Here is a 25,341-nt window from a genome sequence, read left to right on the forward strand (position 1 = left end):
AAACATGTTAAACAACGTTATTAAATTCTATATAAAAGAACGTAGAAGCCGCTACTTACAGGAGCTCCCGAATTATTAACTCCAGACAGGGGCCAAACACACCAAGACGAGCAATTGTAAAGCAAAAAACAAAAAAAGTACTAACAGCCTTCACTAAAAAAGATCGCTTGTGAGCAGTAAGAATTCCGCACATCCACGGCCTGCCAGGTCGGACTGCTCTGCGACTAAGAACAATGGGACGGCTTGCGAGGCTGCGAGTGCACTGAGTCAGGGGGCAGGGCGGGCCCTGAGCTCAGCCCCACTACACATCTGGTCTGGCAATGGGTCCTCGCGCCAGCCAGGGGCTGAGCACCAGGAGGCTGGGTCTGGCCGCCTCTTAGCAAAAATAAACAAAGCGCGGGGAGCACACATCCATGCAGTATGTGTGCGGCTCTCAGGCGGCGAGGAATCAGCTAGCACCTCGCCTAGAATCCATGTATTTCTGTACCTTTTAGGAAGCGAAAAACCAGCCAACAGTGCCATTTCTCAATATAGACTGAAACACCTTACTTTTGTTACTTTCTCAAGTTTATTAAAACCCCTTTCGGCCGGTTTCATGTCAAAAACTCGCTGCCAAAAAGGCCGTTTTCACACAAACTCACGGCAAATAGGCCGTGGTGTGGTCCCCACATAATGGATGCAGCTAGGATACACCCATGCAACCCCTGAACCCATTATACCATTCAAGCAGAGCGGGGGACCGCGCGCCCGCAACCCCCACTCCTCTTGTGCGGTATAATGGAGACACGTTTCCTTTTTGGCCGTAACCTTTTCACTGGACACCCTTTGGGGCCATCCGGACTTTCGTCTCAGAAAAGGACGCTTTACAAAGCTGCAAACCACACTGGAACTGCTACACTGCACCAAATGATGCCTTGCACAGGCCCAAAAAGAGGGGCACAGAGTAAGCTTGAGAAAAGGGACAGTAAACAGACTCAGAAAGGGCGGCACCGTCTGGGCATAGGTGGGGAAGTCGCTACAGTTGATTCTCGAGGGTAACATGAAAAAATCCTGTAAATGACATGTTAGCAAGAATACATAGGAACATTTTAAATCTCTTGAATGATGCTGCAGCCATAATCTATTTATTGCATGGAAGCGACCATCACTGGCATAGATTGGTCACTTTATATTACTTGCATGAATGATTTGCGGCCACAATCTATCTATGCCATCATCACTGTACATCAAATTGCATGAGGCTTTGGCCACAATATATCAATGCAAGTAATGGTCACTGTAAACCACTTGCATAAAGCTGCAACTACAATCTGTCTATGCTAGTAATGGTCACTGTACATCAAATTGCATGAGGCTTTGGCCACAATATATCAATGCAAGTAATGGTCACTGTAAACCACTTGCATAAAGCTGCAACTACAATCTGTCTATGCTAGTAATGGTCACTGTACATCAAATTGCATGAGTCTTTGGCCACAATATATCAATGCAAGTAATGGTCACTGTAAACCACTTGCATAAAGCTGCAACTACAATCTGTCTATGCTAGTAATGGCCACTGTACATCAAATTGCATGAGGCTTTGGCCACAATATATCAATGCAAGTAATGGTCACTGTAAACCACTTGCATAAAGCTGCAACTACAATCTGTCTATGGCAGTAATGGTCACTATATATAACTTGCATGAGGCTGTGGCCACAATCGATTTATGGCACAGTAATGGTTATTGGAAATCACTTAAATGAAGCCACAATCTATCTATACCAGTCAGGAAAGTTATTTATAGTGATCATTACTAGCATAGATACACTGTGGCCACAGCTTTATGAAAGTGATTTACAGAGTGCAATCACCTGCATGAAGCAGTGGCCAGAGAGGTGAGGTTGTCTTTCTCAGGACCGCCACTACAAAGCCCCTCTGTGTGTTGCTCAATGACTATTTTATTATTGTGGACAATCACTGTTTACTTTATGATCACTGTACGTGCGTGTGTTTTCATTGTATCATTTTAGTTAACTGCATGTTACTGCTTTGTCCCATTGGACTTTGATACTCATTTCCTACTTCCAGGACACCGTGTTGGACGCTCAGTCCTCTTTTTACTTCTAGAGTGGGCGTTTCCTTGCCTCACTCGTAGTTGGGCTCAGCAACATATGTGCCGGCTCACTCGCCAAAAAGGCAAGCCCGTCTGAGCCCGCCCGTGACACGGGTGTGCAGGATGTTTTATTCTAGAGGGGCGCTTTTGTCCTTAGCTCCCCTGCATACCTTGTTCCGGCTGATTGGAGGGCTGAAGCGGAGTCCGGGACGCCACTTAATTTACATCAGCCTGCTTCACAGGTTCAGAGTCCTACGGAGTTAGTTTTGATGTTGCTTAACACTAGATCTTTGCCGGCACATGCAGCTGATATTCACCACCTGTTGTCAGACCGTTCTCCTGCCCTACTCTGCCTCACCGAGACGTGGCTCCAGGAGAGCTCGGCTCCGGGCCTGGTGCAGGCAATTCCTGATGATTATAGAATAATCCATCTGGAACGACCCACCTCACAAGTAGGTGGTGGGATGGCAGTAATTCTTAAATCTGATCTTGTGGTTACCAAGCTTGGCTTTTCTAATTTTTTGGCTATGGAGGCCTTGGTGCTTAGATGTGTTATGTCACCATGCTTGACTTATCATTTTCTGATTGTCTATCGCCCCCAGGCTCCTATGTTGGTTTCCTTGAACCTTTTGTGGATCTAGTGGCGAATCTCCATTTGAAATACAATCTCCTGGCTGGAACGGGTGAAGTGGCTGGAACGGGTGAAGCGGCTGGAACGGATGGAATAGATGGAACGGAAGAAGTGAACGAAACGGATGAAGTGGATGGAACCGATGAAGAGGATGAAATGGATGAAGTGGACGGAACGGATCAAATGGATGGAACGGATGAAGTGGATGGAATGGGTGGAACGAATGAAGTGGATCAAACGAATGAAGTGGACCAAACGGACGAAGTGGATGGAACGGATGAAATGGATGGAACGGATGAAGTGGATGGAAGGGATGAAGCAGACTGAAGGGACGCAACGGACGGAAGGGATGAAGCGGACGGAAGAGATTAAGTGGATGGAAGGGATGAAGTGGATGGAAGGGATGAAGTGGATGGAAGGGATGAAGTGGAACAGATAAGAGTGGATGGAACAGATGGAGTGGATGGAACGGATGAAGCGGATGGAACAGACAAAGTGGATGGAACGGACAAAGTGGATGGAACAGACGAAGTGGATGGAACGGACGAAGTGGATGGAACGGATGAAGCGGATGGAACGGATGAAGCGGATGGAACGGATGAAGCAGACCGAAGGGACGAAGCGGACAGAAGAGATGAAGCGGACGGAAGGGATGAAGTGGATGGAAGGGATGAAGTGGAACAGATAGAGTGGATGGAACAGATGGAGTGGATGGAACTGATGGAGTGGATGGAACAGAAGGAGTCGAACGAAAAGTTGGAATGGACAGAACGGATAGAGCAGATGGAAACCATGGAGCGGATTGGAGTGGATGGAACAGATAGAGTGGATGGAAGGGATGGAATGCATGGAACGGATGGAGTACATGGAACAGATGGAGTGCACGGAACGGACGGAATGGATGGAGTGGATGTAACGGACGGAGTGGATGGAACTGAAACCACCATATCACACTACCACGCTTACTCTCACCTATACACCACCACTCAACTAGAACACAGCAGTACTATGACACATTCGGTATAGCTGTTCTCATACTAACACCTGCCTCTTACTCCTCAACATCCTAATTAAGCACAGCTAGCTGAGCACACACCGCTAGCCTAAGCGTCTCCTCAGGCCTAACGCAGCCAGAAATCAGTCTGGGTGTCAACCCTCCAGAATAAACACATATTCCTGACCTCCCAAAAACTACACCTACCGCTAAGAAGCATCTATCATGCAAGTGCCACACCAGCTGCACACATATCCAGTGCACTCACGCATCTTATGACTCTTTCTCTCCCTCTCTCTCTCTCTAAAATTCAATGGCCCTAGGCTCCCTGCACTCGATTTGTTCTTTTTCAGCCTAACCGGTCTTGATCTTCAAGAAATGGTATTGAGACCTATGCATAAATTGGGTAATATTGTGGATTTAGTCCTGGCTAATGAAACTCTGTTAGCTCTCAATCCATAGAGCCGGTACTCTGGTCCGACCACTATTTAGTGACCTGTATATTTAAAATGGGCAAGGTTCATTCAAGCACACCAAAGGGCTCTTCAAACCTGACTGGTGTCTCAGGCGGAGTGGATTTTGCATTTCTCAGAGCTATATAAATCCAATAAATAACCAACTGTACCTTTGGAGAAAAAGAAGAATGGGTGGGCTCTTTCATTTGTATAAGAAGACATCGAGACGATCATTTGAAAAGCAAAAAATTCCAGAGCACCTGGCCCTGATGGTTTAACCAACTTCACCATCAAACAGCATCCGGAAATCTGGGACGAGGTTTGTTTGTCATTATTTGAAAGAATACAATTACAACTTCAAACCCGGAGTTCCTGGAAAACTGTGGTGATAGTGCCTATTTTTAAGAAAGGGGATCGCACTTGTCCAAAAAACGATCGGCCAGTAGCGTTACTAGATGTAATGGGAAAAATGTACGCTACTCTATTACAACATAAACTAGTCGATTGGGCTTCAAAATCCCAGCGAGTGGACAAGAGGCAATCGGGTTTCGTTAAAAATGTAGGTTACTCGCTAAATCTGATGATCTTAAATCTAAACAAAATGGAAGCCCTAAGAATGCATACACAAGTCTATTTGGCTTTTATTGATCTGTCTTATGCGTTTGACACCATTGACCGTGAGCTGTTATGGAGAAAGTTACAGGCGTGGGGCTGTCCAGAAGATCTGTTGGCGGCTATTTGCGAGCTCCATACTGGAACTTCGATTCAAATACGGTTAGATCAGTCTGGGGCATTGTCCGCAGATATTAATACATTCAAAGGTGTGAAACAGGGCTGCCCTTTAGCTGTGGCAATTTTTAGCCTTTTCATATCTGACATTGGAGACAGTATTGATGCAGTGAAATAGTTTCCACTGAAACTACATAAAACACATCTCAGTTGGTTGTTATATGCAGATGATTTGATCTTGATGGATGTAACACCGATTGGATTACAACAAAAACTTGATGCTGTACAAGAATATGGGAATTCCAACCATCTGAAGATCAACACAAAAAAATGTGAGATTCTTGTGTTTAAAAATTTGCAAACTACAAAAACAGCAACTGGCAAAAAGAAATTCACCTGGTATTTGGCACATGACCCTTTGAACATCTTGAGTTGCGTAAAATACCTGGGAATGGTATTAAGTGTATATGACAGTCCTTGGATCCTAGAAATTAAAAGGAAATGCAAACAACTTGCTTGCCAGGCGCGTGTGCTAAATAGAAAATTTGGCAAATTCTCCCTAAAACCGGCACTGACTTTCTATCAACAGAAGATAATACCAGTGTTAACATACGGGGCCGAAAATGCGCTTGGATGTTCCCATGACTTATGGCCTACCCTCGAGAACATCTATTGGTCGAAAGTCTTGGGTCTGCCAAAGGGGATCTCAACAGCATGTATGAGATATGAACTATCTTTGATTTCAGTGCATGCAAGAATAATTTGGAAGTTACTGTCCTTATTCTGAAAAAAACAGAGTGAGAGAGCAAATTACTCAATTTGATCTATTTCATAATGTAACAGCAAATGGAAATTATATCCCTGCATTGTGGGTAAAACGCTGCGAAAACTTGCTGACAGAGTACAACATCAGTCCAGATCAATTACATGGGAATCCTACAGCGGCAAAGCTTAAGATCTGGTGAGCTGTTTGGGACTTGACGTCGACCCAGAGAGCGGCCTCAAAGGCGATGGTAGACGTACCAGCTGAAGCAAGGGGCTTTAATAACATCCATCGGTACATTGCCCGGCTACCTGACTCAAATACAACGAGGCTCTTTATGTTCCGGCTGAACGCATTTCAGACTAAAGGACGTCTCTGCACATGGGCAGAGAATGTGCATAAATACAGTATGTGTAGATTGTGTAAAAAAGAAAAGGAAACACTTAAAAACTTGATTCTGTTTTGCAGTTCATTGAGAGGTGAGGACAATACATTTGGGGTCTTGGTCGATAAATCACCCTTCTCTGTGTGCAGACGATTGGTGGCTGAAAATGCATGGTGGAATGGACATGAAACTGGTAATTCCATTAACTGTTCTGCTATCTGAAATAGAAAATCGGCTCAAATTGGAACCGGGCTAAATTAACGGTTATAACATGATGGAAATCATGACCAGAAAGACTGACTAACCAGTGACTGGAGGACCTGCGTCGGAAGGAGATGTGTGTTCTGTTGTGTTGTATTGTTTTGTACTGTGTATTGTTATTTTAAAGGTTTTTCTTTGTTAAAAACTAATGAAATTAATAAGAAAAAAAATAAAAAAACATCCCGCATCCTGTATGGCAGCGTGGCTGGCGCTCTGCTGACTTGCAGGGTTTTGTCTCGCTAGTTAAATTGAAGTGCCAGGCGGCTTCTGCTGCCTCTCTCTCCACCCTGTCTTGTTATTTGCAAGAAGCAGCTAATATATTGGTTCCACAGCGGCTTATCCAGCTACGTAGGATACCTTTGCAACCATATTTTCTATTCTGCTCAAAACTACCCGTCTTAAACCTAGACAGATGGAGTGTAAATGGCGCATTGCCTATGACTCTAATCTTAGAGCACAGTATAAGGCATGCTCAGTAGCCTATTTTTCTGCTATTATAGCAGCAAGAAAATCTTACTTAGCTCAGAAAATCGAGACGGCCTTGGGTCAGTCCCTCTCAGGATCGTTGCGATTTCTTGTCTCAGTTCTTTGTGTCAAAGATTGAGGGTATTCGTACTACTATCTGTGTGTCTACTTCGGTACTCGCTTCAGAAGGAGAGTCATTAGGCTCAGGCGGCTTGACTGAAGTGAAAGAGTTGTCTTCCTTTTTTCCTTTTACGGAGGAAAGGGTATCCACTGCTATACAGCTTATTAAGTCAGGCTCCCCTTCCGACATGGTTCCACTGAAAGTCATGAAAAAGATCTCTGGTGACGTGCTAATGGAACTTACAACGGCTATTAATACCTCTTGTCAGACGGGGTTATTCCGGCAGAACTTAAGGTCGCTACGGTGATTCCCCTTGTGAAAAAACCTTCACTAGACCCATCTGTTCTTTCCAACTTCCGTCCTATTTCTCTTCTTCCTTTTTCTATGAAGCCTTTGGAGACTTTGGTGTCACCACTTCTTTCCTCCTTTCTGGAATCTTCTAAACTTCTAGATCCTGCCCAATCAGGCTTTAGGCCTGGTTGGGGCACGGAGAGTGTTTTGGTATCGGTCCAGGATGACATGGCCAGGCTGGTTGATGCAGGTGGGGTGGGTGCCCTGATTGTATTAGCTCTGTCAGTGGCTTTTGACACCGTCGAGCATCCCAACTTGCTGACTCGCCTGACTCAGATTGGTATCTTGAGTCAGATTCTAGCCTGGTTTTCGTCATTTCTGGCCGATCGCATTCAGATGCTCGCTCTTCCTCCTTTCTTTTCGGGTTCCTGCCACTTTACCTGTGGAGTTCCGCAGGGCTCTGCCTTGTCGCCCATTTTCCTCAACATTTACATCTGTCCTCTGATTTGTCTCGTCCGCCCCCTCAGCGTTAGCTGCTATTCTTATGCCGACGACACCCAGATCCTGATCTGTCTAGATCTTGATCAGGCTGAGGTGTCGTTGTGCCTTCATCAGTGCCTGATAGCCGTTTCTGAGTGGATGGGCCGAAATTGGCTGAAGTTGAATGGGGACAAGACAGAGTGATGGTGGTAGGCGCCCCTCCTGATCCCACACTTTGGGTGTCTTCTTTCGGGCCCTCTCTTGGGTCTCTTCCTGTTCCAGTGATGAAGGTGAAGAACAATCAAGTCTCTGCAGCATGCAAAGATGGTCATTTCCACCTTAAGACATTAAAAAAGGTGCTCCCGTTGCTGCCGGCCACCCTCCGTCCACTGGTGGTTGCGGCCTTGGTGCTTGGCTGGTTGGATTATTGTAATTCCCTGTATCTTGCCTAACCTAAAAGTATGATTCAACGGCTTCAGCGCCTCCAAAACCTGGCCACCCAGGTGGCAACGGGGTCACACTATGGGGCGCACATCACCCCGGTTTTGCGTGCCCTGCACTGGCTTCCAGTGATGCAGAGTATTGAGTTCAAGGTACTCTCCATTGTTCATCGGGCACTGCATGGACTGAGCCCAGAATATCTTCAAACCAAATTCATCTGCTATTGCCCTACTCATTCTCTGCGTTCTACATCAGCGGGCTTGCTGGTTGTGCCTACCTTTTGCCGCTCGCGCATCGGTGGCCGGGCGTTCTCGGTAGCCGCTGCCCGAATGTGGAACGACCTGCCACTGTCAATAAAGATCTTGCCAAATCATTTGGGATTTAGAAGGGTCTTAAAGAAATGTTGTTCTAAGTGGTAGGTGGCTGTTGATTGGTGGTCCTTGTCTCTCCCTCTCTAGCGCCAAGATACCTTCGGGTGAGTGTGCTCTGCACAAATTCAAATAACATAACAGACATAACATGGCAGTAATGGTCATTGTAGATCACTTTCATGAAGCTGTGGACTGTCAGATTCACATAACCAAATTTAAGAAGCCACTGCATGCACAGATGGCAAACATTTCCAGGCAAATGAGACATTAACTATAGACCTGCAACGTGCACAGGCCGGAATTGGCCAAAAAGACTGAGTTCAAAAGGATGAATGGGAGATGTGTCCACCGCACCCACGTGCACTATATTGTGAGTGTGGGTTGCGGGAATGTCACCCGCAGCCGGTCCTGAAAAAAAAAAGGAAAGGACCCGGCGTGCTGGTTCCCGATCACAGAAGTGAAAGGGAACAGGCTTCGCAGGGACACAGCGAGTCGGCAGCAAGGTAAGTACGGGTTTGGGGGTGTGGGTGGGGCGGAGGCCAAGTCGCAAATGTTCAGGGGAGAAAAGACTGAAGGTTATTTCAGAAAAATAATCTTTGGTCTTTTCTCCCTCAAACATTTCCATCTCGGCTGTCAACCCCGATCCCACAGGCCCACTGCAGCAATATCATCCACTGAAGAGTAGTGCTCGAATATCAGCATTTTGCGCCATGCTGCCAGCAGGGGATTCTTTAATTGTTTTTCTAAGGAAGACACAGCTCACCAAAGGGAGTAGTGGCTTCTTTTCAGCTAAACCCCTTACAGAGCTGGAGGGCAGCTCATTAAGTGGGAAAGCGGAAGGGTGAGAACAAACACGCTCTAAGAGATTTAAGTGTACATACTTGAGGTTATGACAATTAGTTTGATAAGATAGGGTTTAGTAATTACTTGAAAAAGAGAAAAAGGGAAACTTAAAAAAGACAGGAAGGGGAACAGTTTCAAGAATTGTCAGTCTAATATTAAAGGAATAAGGAAGAGACTTGGGCATAAGGCAACCTGAGAATATATGGACTCCCCATACAGAAAGATTATTTTCCTGTCAAAGTCAAAAGAAGTTAACATTAAAGAAGGACAAAGCCTCTCAGCAAGTGGCAGAGGCTAGTCCGGTAAATTCAGGGGGACATGCTCAGGAAAGTAGGGAATGAAGGTAGTAATGTAAAATAGCCATGCTCATAATTGTATTTTATTTTCTTTCTTTTTGTTTCTGAACATCTCACATAAAGAGGAGTGGAGTAGTTTTGTTTTGTCCCACTCCCCTTTCCCTCAGCGGTGTTGAGAGTGTAGCAGAATTACAGAAAGTGCTGTTTTACAGTGGACGCTCAAGGGGTCACTGGGGCTATTGTCGGCTCCTGCAGACATTTCTTACCCCTGTTACTTACACAGACACAATCCATCTATGCCAGTATGATTACAGCAAATCTCTTTTATGAAGCTGTGCCCCTAGTTGATATCAGCAATCAGCATTGCTATGGCCCATCATACAAAGACATGCATGCATTACATTCACACACACTCATACCCAGACCGCCCCCCACACCCGATACCATGTTAAAGGACAATGGCTGGGATACTGGTGGCTCTGCCACTAATCAACCAGATCTAAAAAAATAGAAAACATTTTCTCTGGAGAATACTTTATGCACAATGTTATAGACACACAACTGCATAGTATTGCAAGACTGTGCCCGTTCCTGGGGTGGCAGTTATGTTATAGACACACAACTGTACAGTATTGCCTGACTGTGCCCATTCCTGGGTTGACAGTTACCTCGGTCGATTATTTGGGTCGTGGACTTTGATGTGTTCCCTGGCAGAGATTGCATTTACTTTCAAACTTGTAAAAGGCAAAGATGCGTGGACCGCTCCATGCAATTAGCATCTTAAATAACAAATGAGGCAAGTGCAAATGGGGGAGGGTTAAACAAAGTTGTGTGGCTTGCCCGGTGCCTTGAGTGTAGAAGAGCCAGAAATGCACATGATTTTAGTGCATTAATGTGCACTAATAAATATGGTGGTCTCTAGATGAACACCACAATGAACAGGACTAACCTTAAAGGTCACTCTGAGTAAGTCACAAGTCTCTGTGTCAGGTGTGGGCCTATTATTGCGTTGCATTTTTTTATTCATTAATGGAGGAGTGCTAAAAGGAACAGTTCTTGTGACGTTCCTGCACAATTACATGTGTGTTTCTTTAGTTGGACATGTATATATCTGCTTTGCGAGTCTACGTAGATGTGTGTAGCACCCAATTTCATTCACGTCTGAGCGTACATCAATATAGAAACACTGCTGTTATATTCTTGTTATTCATAATGCTCAGGATAAGTAAATACATCACCATGCAAGACATGAAATCGTATCCCTGCCTCATCACTTTTTTTGGCAATGTGTGCAGAATGAAGGTTACAGCAGGCAACAGCTGTGTGATTATGTGTTAACATGCATATGTCTCAGTGTTGGTAGACGGTCTGAGATTGCCTGGATGTTCAGGTGGGGGCGCTGCCTCCGGGCACTACTTATGATTTAAGGCATTTGCCTATGATATTCCAGATTCCCCAGGATTCAGCCCTCCTGGAATACATCTATGCTTTTGAAGACGGATACTTTTTTAAAGTTGTATTTAGTCTGTTACAGTTGAAACACCTTTCACACATTTACCAAAACATTGAATAAAAACATACAAAATATATATTTTTATCATAGAAACATGCTATATGCACACTTCAGTACATCTCTACAACCTATAATATTCATTAAAATTCCTTTACATCTTGTCACATCCTCCTAGCTCTTCACAATGTTGGCCCAGAGTCCACAGAGTGACACAGAGATATGGTCACTCCCAAAAAACCAAGCAACCAAAATTCATCTGACTCAATAGATTGCATCTTATGTACAAATCTGCTGAAAGACATTACATGCCAAGATTGGAGAAGGAACAAGTTACTTACCTGTAACTGTTGTTCTCCAGCATGGGTCTGCCAAAGACCTCTTGCATGGAGATCTCCGGTGTGGGCCCCCCAACCCTCCAGAGAGGCGTCTGGGGTTTGAAAGTCCGTGCCCGTCGTGAGGTGAGCCCGGGTGCCCCACCATAGTATCGCCCGACGGAACACCTCGTCGAGGGGGATCCTGTCCTGAAAGCAGCCCGCCGCCTGAAACCAGCGGGCATCGAGGAACTCCTGCAGTGGACGCATCCAAAGTCTGCAAAGGGGTACAAGGTAGATGCATGAGGACATCATCCCGAGAAGGGACTTGATGGACCTCACCCTGGCCACGTCCGTGGCTAACAGTCGCCGTACCTTGCCCAGGATGGTATTGGTCCTCTCCTCTGAAAGGGAGGCCAATTGCTCCACTGTATTGAGCTCACCCCCAAAAACAGTGCTACTTGCGACGGAACCAGGTGGGATTTGGGGTAGTTGATGGAGAACCCCAGCTCCGTGAGCAACCGGACGGTCCTCGCCGTATGATCGACGGCGAGTTCCCTTGACCTTGCCCGGATTAGGCAGTCGTCGAGGTAGGGGTAGACTTGGATCCCCTACAGGCGCAGCCGCGCCGCCACTGGTGCCAGGCACTTGGTGAAACCCCTGGGTGCCGACTTTAATCCTAACGGTAGGGCTCTGAATTGGTAGTGGCGTCCTTGAACCACAAACCTGTGCCTTCTTAGAATGGAGATGTGGAAGTAAGCATCCTCCAGGTCCAGCGATGATAGGAAGTCGCCTTCCTCCAGCTGTCCCAGCACGTGCTGGAGGGTGACCATCCTGAATTTCTGTGCCTTGATGTACTTGTTTAAGCGGTGCAGGTCCAGGATGGGGCGCCAACCGCCTGTCTTCTTCCTCACGAGGAAGTACCTTGAGTACACTCCGGAGCCCCGGAGCCTTCTGGGGACGAGCTCGATGGCACCTTTCTTGAGCATCGCCCTTACTTCCAACAGCTGTTGAGGGACGTGATTTTCCTTCCTGGCCATGGGAGGAATGCAAGGGCACTCCTTTTGGAATTCCAGAGAGTGCCCTTTGGCCAGGGTGTCCAACACCCAACGGTTGGTGGAGATGGACTCCCACACGCCGATGAACTTCGTCAGCCGGTCTCCCACCGGGGTGCTTCTGTGGGGGCCCGACAACACGGCCAGGTCATTCTTGCTTGGAGGCGGCCTTGCCGCCTTGGCCTCCTTGGCGACGACGGCGGGAACCCCCTTGTTTGCCGCGACCTCTGTAGGCCTCCTGGGAAGAGGAGCAGGCCGCCTGGCGGTAGGTGGAGGAGCCACCGCTGGATCCTTTGGAGGCACCCTGTCTGCCTCCAGAGCTCCGAAAGGGCCGTCGCTGCTGAAGCACCCCAAGGGCCCGAGCCATCTCCGAGTTGGTCTTGATGGCCTGTAGAGACTCACCCACTGCCTTACCAAAGAGGTTGTTGCCGTCGAACGGCATGTTCAACACTCTGGTCTGGACGTCCTGGCGAAAGTCTGTCGCCTTGAGCCATCCTCGTCGTCGGAGGCAAACTCCATTGCCCAGTTGGCGAAATCCAGTATTGGCAATGTCCGTTGCCACTGTAATGGCGTGATCCAACGCCACCTCGCCCTCCTGCAGAATCTTTAGGGCCTCCGCCCTTTTGTCATCAGGCAGGAAATCTAGCAGGGGAGCTATCTTGAACCAGAGCTCCCTGTCGTAGCGGGCCACGATCGCTAAGGCATTGGCCGCCTTAATCGTCGTCGTCGCGATGACTCGTCCTCCCATAGAGTCCCACTTCTTACCCTCGCTGTCCGGCGGGGAGGTGGAAGTTGAAGCCACCGTGCCCGCTGCCTTCTTCTTAGCCGTTGCCGAGACGACCGAGTCCGGCGTGGGCTGGGCCCTGAGGCACAAGGGGGCGGCATCGGGGACTCAGTACTTCTTCTCGTACCAGTCCCTTTTGGCGGGTGTCGTGGCAGGGTTCTTGAGGACTGCAAGCCCCTTGTCCCAGATGTCGTCGAGTAAAGTTACCGCGAGGACCATCTTCCTCTTAGCCTCTAGTCGCTGGTACAGAAACCCCTCCTTTTTCTGTTCTTCAGGGCAGAGCTGGAAGAGCTCGGATGCCCTGGTTATCATGGCGTGGAAAGAGCCAACCTTGTCGGCTGGGGACGCCCGCGGGGGAGGTGACGACGGGATGTCCGCTGTGTCATCGCCGCCGTCGTCGTCCGTCGCCGTATCCTGTCCCGGCGAGGGGGATGAGGGATCCGCCGGTCTCGCAGGCACGAAGGGCGGAGCAGGGTGGACTCTCCTCCGCTTGTTCGGAGGGCTTCCTGACGGGCCTGGTTCTGGCTCCTCCGTCGGGGTGCGTGGTAATCTCGTCCTTATCTCGGTACATAAGGATTGGATTGCCAACAAAATGGCCGCCGAGCTATCCTGGGGCTCGGGCAATGGCTGCGACAGACGGGATGGCCGCTCCCATGGGCCCTGTTCGTCGTCCTTGTCGATATCATCGATCACGTCAGTAGGGACCATCCACTGGGATCGAACCTTCTCGAACCGCTCGTTGAGGTTTATGAACCTCTCGTTGAGGCCTATGGACCTTTCGTTGAGGCCCCTCTCGGTCTCCACCAGTTCCTCCTCAGAGGCTGATTCCGAGTCTGTAACAGCCACCGGCCCCCCCTCTTTTTCAGCCGGGGGTTTCACAGGGTCTTAGCGATGGGCTGGAAAGAGGATTCCCTCCGCGGCGGCAGGGATACTCTGGGCCCAGAGGCCGTTTCCATTGGCGTAGTCTCAGCTGGCTCCGCCAGGGTCGCAGGGACCACTTCGGTAGAGGCCTTAGCCAGGTGGATCAAGGCACTCACTACCTTACGTGTGTCCTGGGCCTTCGCCTTGGGGGGATGGTCAACGCCTCGCTCCCCCTTCGAGATCGACCGGGTCCGCTCCATCAGCCTACCCGGGTTCTCGAACTTCCTCTTCCCCGACCCAGAGCGCTGGCTCGTGGTCGAATGTGCCGGGGAAGTAGCGCCCTGCTTGGCAACCGAAGAGCCCGACCTTTCGGCGCTCCCGGAGCCCGCGGACTCGCGGTGCTTGGCCTTCTGTTGGGCCCCCGTCACCGAGGTGCCCTCAAAGGACTTAGAAGCCCTCTCAGACTTCTTCTTCGCCTTCTCACTTGCTGTGCCCTTCTCCAGCCAGGTGGCTAGGCGGGACGACGATCTTGTTTGGTCCGTTCCGAAAGGTTCTTGCAGAACGCACAGTCCTTCTCCACGTGCGTCCTGTCCCCATGGAGGCAGTAGAGACATCCTCCTTGAAAACGTTATATAATCCGCATCCAGGGCAGTTCCTGAACAGCTTGGATCCGGGCGTCGAGCTCCCTTTGTCCTGGGCCATGTCTTGAGGTAGGCCGCTGATCTTCCGGAATCCTCCAAGAAGTGTAAACTCTACGAAAACTTCACCCTCGAGGGGCGCAGAAGAATTCCGAAACGGGTCCCGTTATCGGAAGTAGAAACGGTGGAGCTTGAGGCTCGATTAAATTGAAAAAATGAGAAATTCTCCTGAAAAACGTGAAAACGCAGTAAAAAAACTCGAGAGCTAAACATGAAGACTCCCAACACTTGAGCGTGCGGTATAAATCTGAGGATGGCTGCCAGGGGCGGGGCTTAGGGAGAGGGCAGTCATTGGCTGGGGGCAGTATGACCCAGAGATCAGTGATTGGTTACTAAGAAAGACAGATCAGAAACGAAACTGATACTGATTTTTTCTTTACCAAGGATTCCCTGCCTGACGACGGGGAATATTCATGAGCATGTGAATCCATGCCAGACCCCATGCTGGAGAAAAGGGCATTTTGTTAACAAACGTTAGGTTGACTAACATAGATTCGAATTTCCAAAGCCCACATCTCCATTCCTCACGAGGTATCCCCAATCTGGGACCCATTGTCACCAGAGAGGGTAGTAGGTTAAACCATAGCAGCAACATAAAACTGCGTAATTTTATGGTGGACGGCGTAGTTAAATAGCTTTGCGGTTTTAAATAAGGAGACAATTGTCTCGAGTACTCCACCAATGTAGTATCATATCCTTAACACGCAATAATACTCTGTGTCTGTGAAATAAACGAAAATAAAAAAAACAAAAGGAGAAATTACCGAATTCCTTTGGTCTAAATACAAATATGAATTATTGCTTTTTGCACTTTTTTTTTTTGAGAATGTGGAGGGAGAACCCGCAGCCTCCCTCACACCTCTCACTGTAACTAATACCCTTACCCCACCTATTTTTTACTTCAAATATACAAAAATCCCTACCAAATTCGATCAAAAAACTTGCTTGCACATGGCATCCTAGTGTCAAGTGATGGAAGAGAAAACTGAAATACATGTGTGAATATGTGCTGTATAAAAAGTGATGTGCAGAAAAGAAGCAGCACTTAAAAGGCGCTGCCAGCATTTGGGGTACAGCCAGAGTAAATCATGAGACCTTTCAATGGACCAGGGCATTGATAGATGGCATGGAAATGGAGGTACTTCTTGTCTTCCGGCCTTCCCCTCTTACGTCCCTTCATATCTCAATCAGTGGCCTAGAGGTCATCTGGATCGCACACTGGGCAATAAGTGGCCATAATGGTTCTGCCCCTCATTCATCTCGCTCCAGACAGCTTTTAGAAAATAAGACAATATAGCACCTTGGGCGACATACTACAATATAACACCCCCCACCCACCCCCAATACTGCAAACCAAGCCTTGAAATATTTTGCAACGGTTTATTGAAAGGCCACCCTCAACACAGGGAGTTCATTTCCTCTACAGTCCAGGTGTCACCCAACAAACTGTTTAATGTCAGTTCTTTATTCAGCCCTATCTCCAATTCATCTCATACCCCTTGGATCCCTCCCCCTGAGCTACTAATGAGCCAAGAACCAGGCTGGTGTACAGTAAATATATTTGTATTTATTTTAAAAATAGAAAATGGAGCTCAAACTAAAACGACACACGCCACCTTCTTTGTGGCTCACAAATAAACTTCTTGTTACAGAAATAAATCACCCAAATTGGTTGGGAAAAACACAAATCACAATACTTTACTGTGGCTCACAAATAAACTTCTTGTTACAGAAATAAATCACACAAATTGATTGGGAAAAACACAAATCACAATACTTTACTTTATCCCAATTTCAATCAATAAATAATCAACACTGGTCAGTGGACACAATCAATTTACATATCCAGTGCTGTGCAATTTCGATTTTCCTGCGCGCTTAAAAGACTAGCAGTTTGGTTGACAAATTTGTACAAATGCATATGGAAATTATTATTTCACCCACCCTTTTGCTTTAAAATAAACACAGGGTGATTAGCAGTTTGTTTTTCAGACCCCCCCATACTTTGGTCTGTGTTGGGGAAGCCAGACAGAGAAATGAGGATGATTTGGGAATTTTAGATTGCAGACTCACCTCCACTTAAAGGCTTGTGTTAGGAGGCTGAACAGAAAGATAGCCCAATTAAACTACAGGCCATAGTTTTCAGCGCACACTGGGAATGAGCTTTGCTAATTTTGAATTTCAACAAAAATCATCTTGTGGTGTTCTGCCCAATGGGGAATTAATTAAATTAATATTTTTAGTTAAATAGACTAAGGATCTACACAGTCCCCACCCGCTATAAAGGGAAAGGACTTACGGCGAGCAGATTCCCCCACCTTTTGGTTTCAAATGGCGCAATTCTACTTACATTTAAAATCCCCGTTTAAAGTTCAGGAAAGCCAGCTGCATTTCAGGACCCTCTTGGAAGACAGGGCTGGGGTATGGTCACTCAACCCTCAAGGATGGCCCCCAGCATTTCACCACAGGGCCAGTCAGCCTTTTAGGACACACCAGAAATAGACAGCTCCACCCAGAGAAAATTTCAGCCATCCCCGTTAGTGTTTCCCTGCGGATGTCAGATGGTAATTATTCGCAGCTTCTTCTTAGTGTATCCATTTTACAGTGATAACACCATCAAGATTTCAATTTTGGGCAGTGCCGTGCAAAAATTCCCACAACCAGGATTGGATAGTTATCCTTCTCTCTTTCCCCAGACCAACCTCTTTCTCAGGATTGGTTTAGGAGTCTAGAGCAGAAATACAGCAACTCCTATTTGAAATCCCCTTTTGTATTCATGTCAACCTTTGGCAAAAATCTAGTTATGTGTCAGAAATGTCATAATAACTAGTAACTGCTATAATATACATATATTCTGCTTCAGCTAATCATGGGGAATTTAATAAAACGACAGCTGGGTCTGCACCATGTTGTTAGGCCATGTGGCAATTTTCCGCCATTGATAATAAAGAATAATAGTTAGGAACATGCAATTTACTCCCCACATTCCCAATTTTACCCTCCACCGTCCGTCAACTCTTAAATTTGGGTCCTGTTCAGAGCAGCTAGGAACACCTCTTAGCTGGCCATTTCCATTCCCCTTGTCGCAGGTGGATGCATTGTATTTCGACAAAATTGCCTTGAAATTATCTAAACAATGACACGAAGATGAAGGTAGCATGACATGTGGTTACTGAGAAAAATGAATAAGTGATAATAGTCCTTTTAAATTCATAGGAAATCTTCATGTTATACAAATTGTAGCTCTCTTGTCTCCATGCATTTGCCACTCTTGACCAGCCTGCGACCAGAGTTTTTTTTTTTATTAGCCTCTTTGTTGTTTGAAGTGTAGGCTGCAGGTCGTAAATACTTGGGCTGCAATGGCCAACACAGAGATCTCCCACCGCAGATAACGAGCTAGTCCGGCCCGGTGTTGTCACGAGGCCCTGCAGACATCTGACAACCTGTCCTCTTATCTGAAGGGGACCACCATTTCGATCTGGAAAGCTTCTATTTTCCTGTATTTTGTTTCACAGTTCAGCCTTGAAATGCAGGCCCTGTTTTCACACCCCCCCCTACATTACGGTCATGTAGCACTAGCTAGGCCATCTGCCCTGCACAGAAATTAGTTTACAGAGATACCTAGTCCGGGGAAAGTTTGTTTTCAACACCCTTAGCGGCCACACTTTATTGCAGTTGTAAACAGCTGGGATGCAAGACAGGCTTTCAGTGGGAGAGTCCTTTGTGAAGTTTGCCCAACAACAAGCAAAAGGGTCTACCTCTGGCCTACAGGAAAGTTTCATGTGACCTATGGAAACAAAGTTTTCACTTGTTGCCAGTATTTTGCATGTGAAGTATAATATACATTACATCTTGTCAACGCACACCAAGTCTCTTCGCTGACATCTTGATGTTGGCAGGGAAATATTTTTCATGTCTTGCTTTTAACTGTAAACACACATGTAAAGTTGTTTTGGTGTCAGTATTTGATAATCCTGTTTTTCATGTGAAAGGGACCTTTGCATTTCTTCTGCCACTGAATTAAAATGCTGCTTTTCCTTTTGTAATGACAGGTAGCCCTTTTTCACATGGCACTTCCTTGCGTTATTTGCAGAAACCCCATGGTCTCACTCAAAAGGCCTGTTTTCAGTGTGCAGGCTTAATTTCTTATGAAGGCTGGCAGGTAATTCTTCTCCAGTGGGAAGTTCAGTTCCGTTGGTTTGGGGCCTTTGACTACACCACACATACCCCCTTGTGTTCTTCCATTATTCTTTCGTGGGGAAGAGCAGCACAGAGCGGGGTTTTCATCCAAGGATTCCCCTTTATTTTCTCATATTTATCTTTCGCTTGGAGATCATCCGGCTCATTTTCCTTCATTAGGGAGTGGGCACTGAGGCCTCCCCTTCTGTCCTTGGATTGGGGGGTGTAGCACAGCACCCCCTTTCTACCTAGCATCTCCCCAGGGTCTCTGGGGTCCTCTCCGGACTCCCATCCTGCCTCCAGGCTGGAAGTGAATCAAGTTAATTAACTAGCAATAGAAAAAAATAGAGGTTCAGTACTTTTTACACAACATATTTCCCTGGCAGTTGGATATTGCATTCGAGAGAAACATATTACATAGAAATAGACAACAATTCAAAACTTCCAATCAACAGAGGAAAACAATACATAAAACTAAACACAACATTTGAGAACATCAATTCAACAATTATTTTTAAACATTTCCAAAGAATATGAACTACTTACCTGTTATAATTCTCCATCTGGGTTTTTGACACTGCGGATGGTTCCTCTGGTCGACGTTCATTTGGCTCCTCAATAAGTCGTAAAGCTGGTCAAGGATGACAGATTTACAATTGATTGATGTGGACCCAATTTTCTTCTGTCTGTACTCCTTTTGGGATGCAGATCTTGTACGCAACAGGTGATATTTTATCTACAATTGCAAAGGCACCATGCCAAAACGGGAGATACGTCCGCTCCTTGGTCCGATTCCTTTGAAAGTTGGACAGGTAAATCTTGTCCCCTACCTCATACTCCTTTTTTGCAGTCTCAAGATCATAATAGGTCTACATTCCTTCAGCCAACTTTTCTAAATTGTGCTGAGCATAAGCAAAAGCATGCCGTAGGTGCTTCCTTAAATTTCCAATGCACGCATGAGTAGTAGATGCATTTATCAGTGTCTGCTGCCGAGTTAAATAGAGCAGATGCTGAGGTAGCACAATTATTCGCCCCGTCATAAGCTCAAATGGAGATATCTTTGTTGCCAAAGATGGTGTAGACCCAATAGCCATCAGAACAAGCAGTAATCGGATGTCCCAATTAGGTCTAAAGTCTGGCACAAACTACTTTAAGATACTCACAATTGTATTGTATCCCTACCATGCTTGAAACCGGGCGGGAGGCAATGTAGAATTTTTTCTTTTTACCCCTAGAATCTCCCACATCTTTGCCATCACCTCACTGTTAAAATTACTTTCTCGATCCGACTCAATCCTTTGCAGGAGGCCGAAACGAGAGAAGATGCGGTTGATCATTAGTGCAGCAGCTGTCTCCGGGTTACAATTCGGGGCAGGAAGACACTGTACCCACTTTGTGAACAAGCATGCCACAGTCAACAGGTATTTGTTTCCCCTAGAGGAGAGAATCACTAGCCCGATGAAATCGACATCATCTGGCTCTTTGTTTCTGGAGAGGCTGTTTCTCTGATAGCTATAACTGGTAAGATAGCTCAGTGGGTTTAGCGCTTGCTGCTGATATGTGTGTGTGATCTGCAGGTTGGACTCCCGACAAGGTTAACTCAGCCTTTCATCCGGTTGAGGTGAATAAATGAGTACCAACACAGGTTTGGTGAAATTGTTTGTATATTTGTTCTATATGAAGCACTTAAGCGTAAGTGCTACATAATAACACATCATTATCGTTTGACCTCGGTCGCCTGCTTGTATTCACAGTAATTTGGTAATATGGGCCTATACACGCTATTAATGATACATATGGTGATCCATTCTTGTATACATGTTATATCACTTTACAGTGATATTGTAACCATATTTTTCCAAGTGTACTTAGAAACAATGCTATGTGATGCCATTTCCGGTTTTGTCAAGGTGTGAAAGTCCATGTTCCATCACATCCCATGATTTCACTTTGGGGTGGGGTCAAATGACATTACTTCCTGTGATGTCATCGGCGGTCAAGAGTTGTGTGATGTCACTTCCACTACCCCTGGCAGTTTGGTGTAAAGACGTCCGTCTGCTCCTGTAGAGGAAGGGTCAAAATCCCCTACCAAAAGCTCTGCCCCCATGTTGCCTATATATTGGGAACCGGAAATTGCGACACGTGCAGTACCAGTGAGGATGCCTGTACCGCAACTAATTCATGAAACAAGGTATCCACTGAGAAAACCCTATATGCATTCACAAAGATATGATGGTCTTCTGGACAGAGTCCCGGAAGAAGTATGAAAATGGATAAAGAAAGAGGACTGGTGACGTAATGTGGAGCAGAACTGACGCACCCTGAAAAGATAGACCAGACAAAAGAAACAGACATTTTATAAGATCTGAAGAGGAGGTGTCAAAGATGAGCAACATTTCGGGCTCAAAATAAAGATGCTCATGCAAAGAAACGCTGAAGAAAATACAAAGTCATTTTACAATTGTACAGATGCTGTAACGCAAGTAGACAAAGTAATCTTGAGGCTGACTACTTAGTGAATAGATTGCAGCAATGCGCCAATATATATACATAGGAATGTTGAGAACCTGGATGTTCCACAATGCATTTTAGCAAAGCTTGAACCCTGGAAAGGGTTTCAGTGTGGCGCAGTTGGAAAACAGCTAATGGGGAAGGAAAATTCAAGAAAGGCTGGCTGGCCCAGCACCAAGAGTCGAGGCCGCAGTGAGCCTGGTTGTCTGTCAAGTAGCTACATGAATGTGAGAAAGAAACCAACTTCTGTTTGAGGTGGAATGAAAAAACACTGAAGGCATCAAGAGTTCATCATGTCATAGTATTATATGCAGCAAAGAGCTCGAAAACGTGGTCTCCAGTCACATGGCCAGATTAAAATAGATTTTGGGTCAAGCTACACCGAAACCAGAAGATAAAACCATGCCACACTCCCTTTTATTAATAGAGCTTCTGCAAGGGCAAGTTAAAAGCCTTAATTGAATGGCAGACCGCAAGAGTGATGATAGATGTCAGACTACTAGGGTGGAAAGCTATGGTCAAGACCAGCCCACAAGCACCTGGGGTACCAGCCTGCGTGCTGCTAGCGTGTGGAATAACCCAGAAGGGTACAATTGTGCCAACCAATTATAGAGGGGCATGTAACACAGAGCCCTATAGTTTGTGTAACTAATGGATCGTCGTGTATTTTATGACGATGGAGATGACTTGCACTAGAGGAGGGATTAGTTGTCCACCTGATGTTAGAGACCCAATAACAACCCCCGTCAGTATGGAACGTATACTTAGATGTTCCCTGTAAGCCTATCACATCCCCAAGTAGGTTTTTGTAGTTTGCCACGTAGTGTGACGTCAATGACGAGTTTTGACCATAAAAGTTGTGTTTTTTATGAAATGCACCCAGAGCTCGAGCAAATGTCCGTTGATGTCCGTTGTAACACCCTGTTTTAGATAATTGCAAATAAAACAGTACTAAGTTTGGCCAAGTTCCTGAGTAAGTTTGATTATTGATATATGAGTAAGTTCTGTATCCCCATCCATCTCTAAGTATGGCTGCCTCGTCTTAAAGGACCCAGGTCTATGAGCTTACGTGGTAGCAGAGGATGGTTAAAGACCAGTCGACCCAGTAGGTTTTTAAGAGTCTCGGAATATCGGATGTCCTCCGCCATTTAGCTGGAGGACCGCAAGGCTTCCTGTGGGTAGCGGCCAAAAACAAGTTTGTGCAAGACACAACAAAATAGGTGGGACAGGTCCCTCTTTCATGGAATTCCCCTCCCGATTTCTACAGGCAGCCGAGCGGACCGAAGGCTAAGGTGGCCGGTTGAGGAGGAGACGATCCCGAGGGTCAGGAGCTGAAAAGCGAATGTTGACTAGATTGAGAAAGGTGGCAAAAAACGATGTAAGGCTATTAAGGGGGGAAAGTGATACCGGAAGAAAGTAACAGAGGGTTGGTGGGGTATTTAGTTGATGACGAAGAGCGTCAAGTAGAGGTATATAAAGGACGAAGGGGCGTCATAGAGTAAGCCCATAAATCATACGTCCAGGGACGTCTAGATGAAGTTATTTCAAAATCCAAGTGGATATACCTAGGCTACGAGCGAACAAGGTTCGCTAAGGGAAATAACTTACACTCCGATCGGAGTAACTTTGGGGCCAAGAATAAGCAGCGAGGAGCGCTGGGAAGAGATATGTTGGGGCAGACCAGTATGTTTGTTTGTGTATTGTATGTATTAAGGAAATTATGAAATGTCGAAGAGAGACAAATAATAGCTTGTGGTAAAAGGCTGAGAGTAGATTATTTATTTAATTGTTAATGGTGTTGATTAAATACGAAGATTGAAGTAAAGTGAGACATAGAGGTTTGGAGCGGCGATGATTGGTGCATACTCATATTGTTTTTCTGAAAAGTATTTTCTATGTAAAATAACGGTAAGTATTGACATTCGATTGTGACCTGTCACAATGGAGGATATTACTCCACTCATGCACCTGTGCAAACAGCTGGCAAAACATGCACCGAAGCTTAAGCAATATAGTGCAGAATGGGTTAAGGGCACGGCCGTTAAAATGTTCATTCCATGGCCACAAGGGGGATCACTGTCAAAAGCAGTTTTGCAACACATGACCACATAATAGCAAGCTACGTACACGGGAAAGAAATTGGAAAAAAGGTTAGCTAGCTTAGAGCTTTGGAAAATGTATCAGGGTGAACGGGAATACCCGCCCCCTGAAGACTGGATGCTTAACCAGTGTAAAGAGGAGGGTGTTGAGAAAAGTGAACGACCAAGTGTGACCCTAGATATAGATGAGAAATTAAGAGGTGGAAAGGAGAAAAAGATAAAGCTGACGAGATAACGCTCATACAGAACAAATGGATGGGTGCTCAGATATTGCTCAAACTTGATGGGAAGAGCATCGAGGAAGGACGGCAAGGGGAAGATCAAGACGAGCAAGATAAAAAAAAGACAGGGAACGAAAGAAACAATTGAAAGAAGATGAGTATAAAAGAAAGAGTAGACAAAGACAGGAACAAATGTATCGTGAGAAACAGTTAAGGAAGGGAGAGAGAGCAGAAGAACAAAGAAAATATGACAATAGGCAGAGAGCAATCGAAGAAGGAGGCTAGAAAAGGAAATAGAAGAGAAAGAACAGAGATTAAGAGATAAAAGAATGCAAAGATGCAGAGATTAAGAGGTGCGTATAGCAAATGAGAGAAGGAAAGCGAAAAGACAACAGGAGCAAAGGGTTAGGTAGAAAGCAAAGAAACAAAGAATTTGATGAGGAAATGGAACGAAAGAGAGGGCAGAGGGCACACGACATTGATCGCATTGAGAGACAGCTAATGGAACCGAGTCCAGTAGTATTATGGGAGGATATAGAGGAGTTCCCCCCATCACAAGAAACGATGCCAGGACCCTCTAGAGTAAATGTAGAGGAGAATTTTGAGATAGGAAGTATCGGAGACAGAATCGAGAAGGCTTATCAAGAGATGAGGACAAAACGTGAATCAAGAAATAAAGGGAAAGACAATCGATCTTAAATTGCCCAGTCACGAGGCAATGAGGGAGGCCTGTTTAGCCTCGAGCATAGGGCCATGTCTTTGAACAGGCTGACTCTAAACAGAGACAAGAAGAATGACAGTCATACTAGTTGGGGACAAGATATGTCAGACGAAGACAGAGGAACCTTCTGTGGGGAGGAGGGTGCTGGTAGTGCGGTCCCAAGGGATGTTTTCAGAGAGACAAGGAAATAAGGCAGTCAGATTTGGACCTCCCTAAAGAAAGAACGCCAGAGCCTATGGCGTGGCCAGAGTGACCTAAAAGGCGACCTCTTAGTCAGGGGGGGCCGTGCCACCCTATGTGAGCAGGCTGAGGTCATTACCAGGAAGAAGGCGATCAGGAACCATTGGCCCTACTATGAATAGGCAGATGATGGGAGACGATTGCAATTTTGGGATTTCACAATTTCCCTCGTTAGAAAAAGGAGGGGCCAGACCACAGTATATCCCGTGGCCCCAGATGGATAAGGATAATCTAAGGTGTAAGCTCCCGAGTTTGACTTCGGGCGCTGGGAAATGGATCTATGAATTGGAAAAAAAGACAGGAGGAAACACATTAGCTATAGGGGACATTAAGGGTCTACTAGCAGCTATCCTTAGGGACAGGGCTGACAACATTTGGACGAGAGCAGGTCCAAATGACGAGAGCAAGTGTATGGAGGCTTGCAGGATAGGGCCTGAATCTCTCCCACACGTCGTGCGGAGGTGATGGCCACAAGGAACGCTGTTTTCCACAACAGGAACTTCAACGGAGCCGAATGCAAAGGC

The 25,341-nt window shown here is 46.2% G+C and overlaps 1 protein-coding gene across 11 annotated transcripts in view; it reads right to left on the bottom strand.

Moving 5' to 3' along the window:
* The window catches only part of ARAP1 (ArfGAP with RhoGAP domain, ankyrin repeat and PH domain 1), a 2,533,956-nt gene that overhangs the window by 662,005 nt on the left and 1,846,610 nt on the right, over window positions 1–25,341 (bottom strand). The gene's annotated exons all lie outside the window — the stretch shown is intronic.

Source organism: Ambystoma mexicanum, chromosome 7q, assembly GCF_040938575.1.
Source record: "Ambystoma mexicanum isolate Mex_15411 chromosome 7q, UKY_AmexF1_1, whole genome shotgun sequence".
Classification (NCBI taxonomy): Eukaryota; Metazoa; Chordata; class Amphibia; order Caudata; family Ambystomatidae; genus Ambystoma; species Ambystoma mexicanum.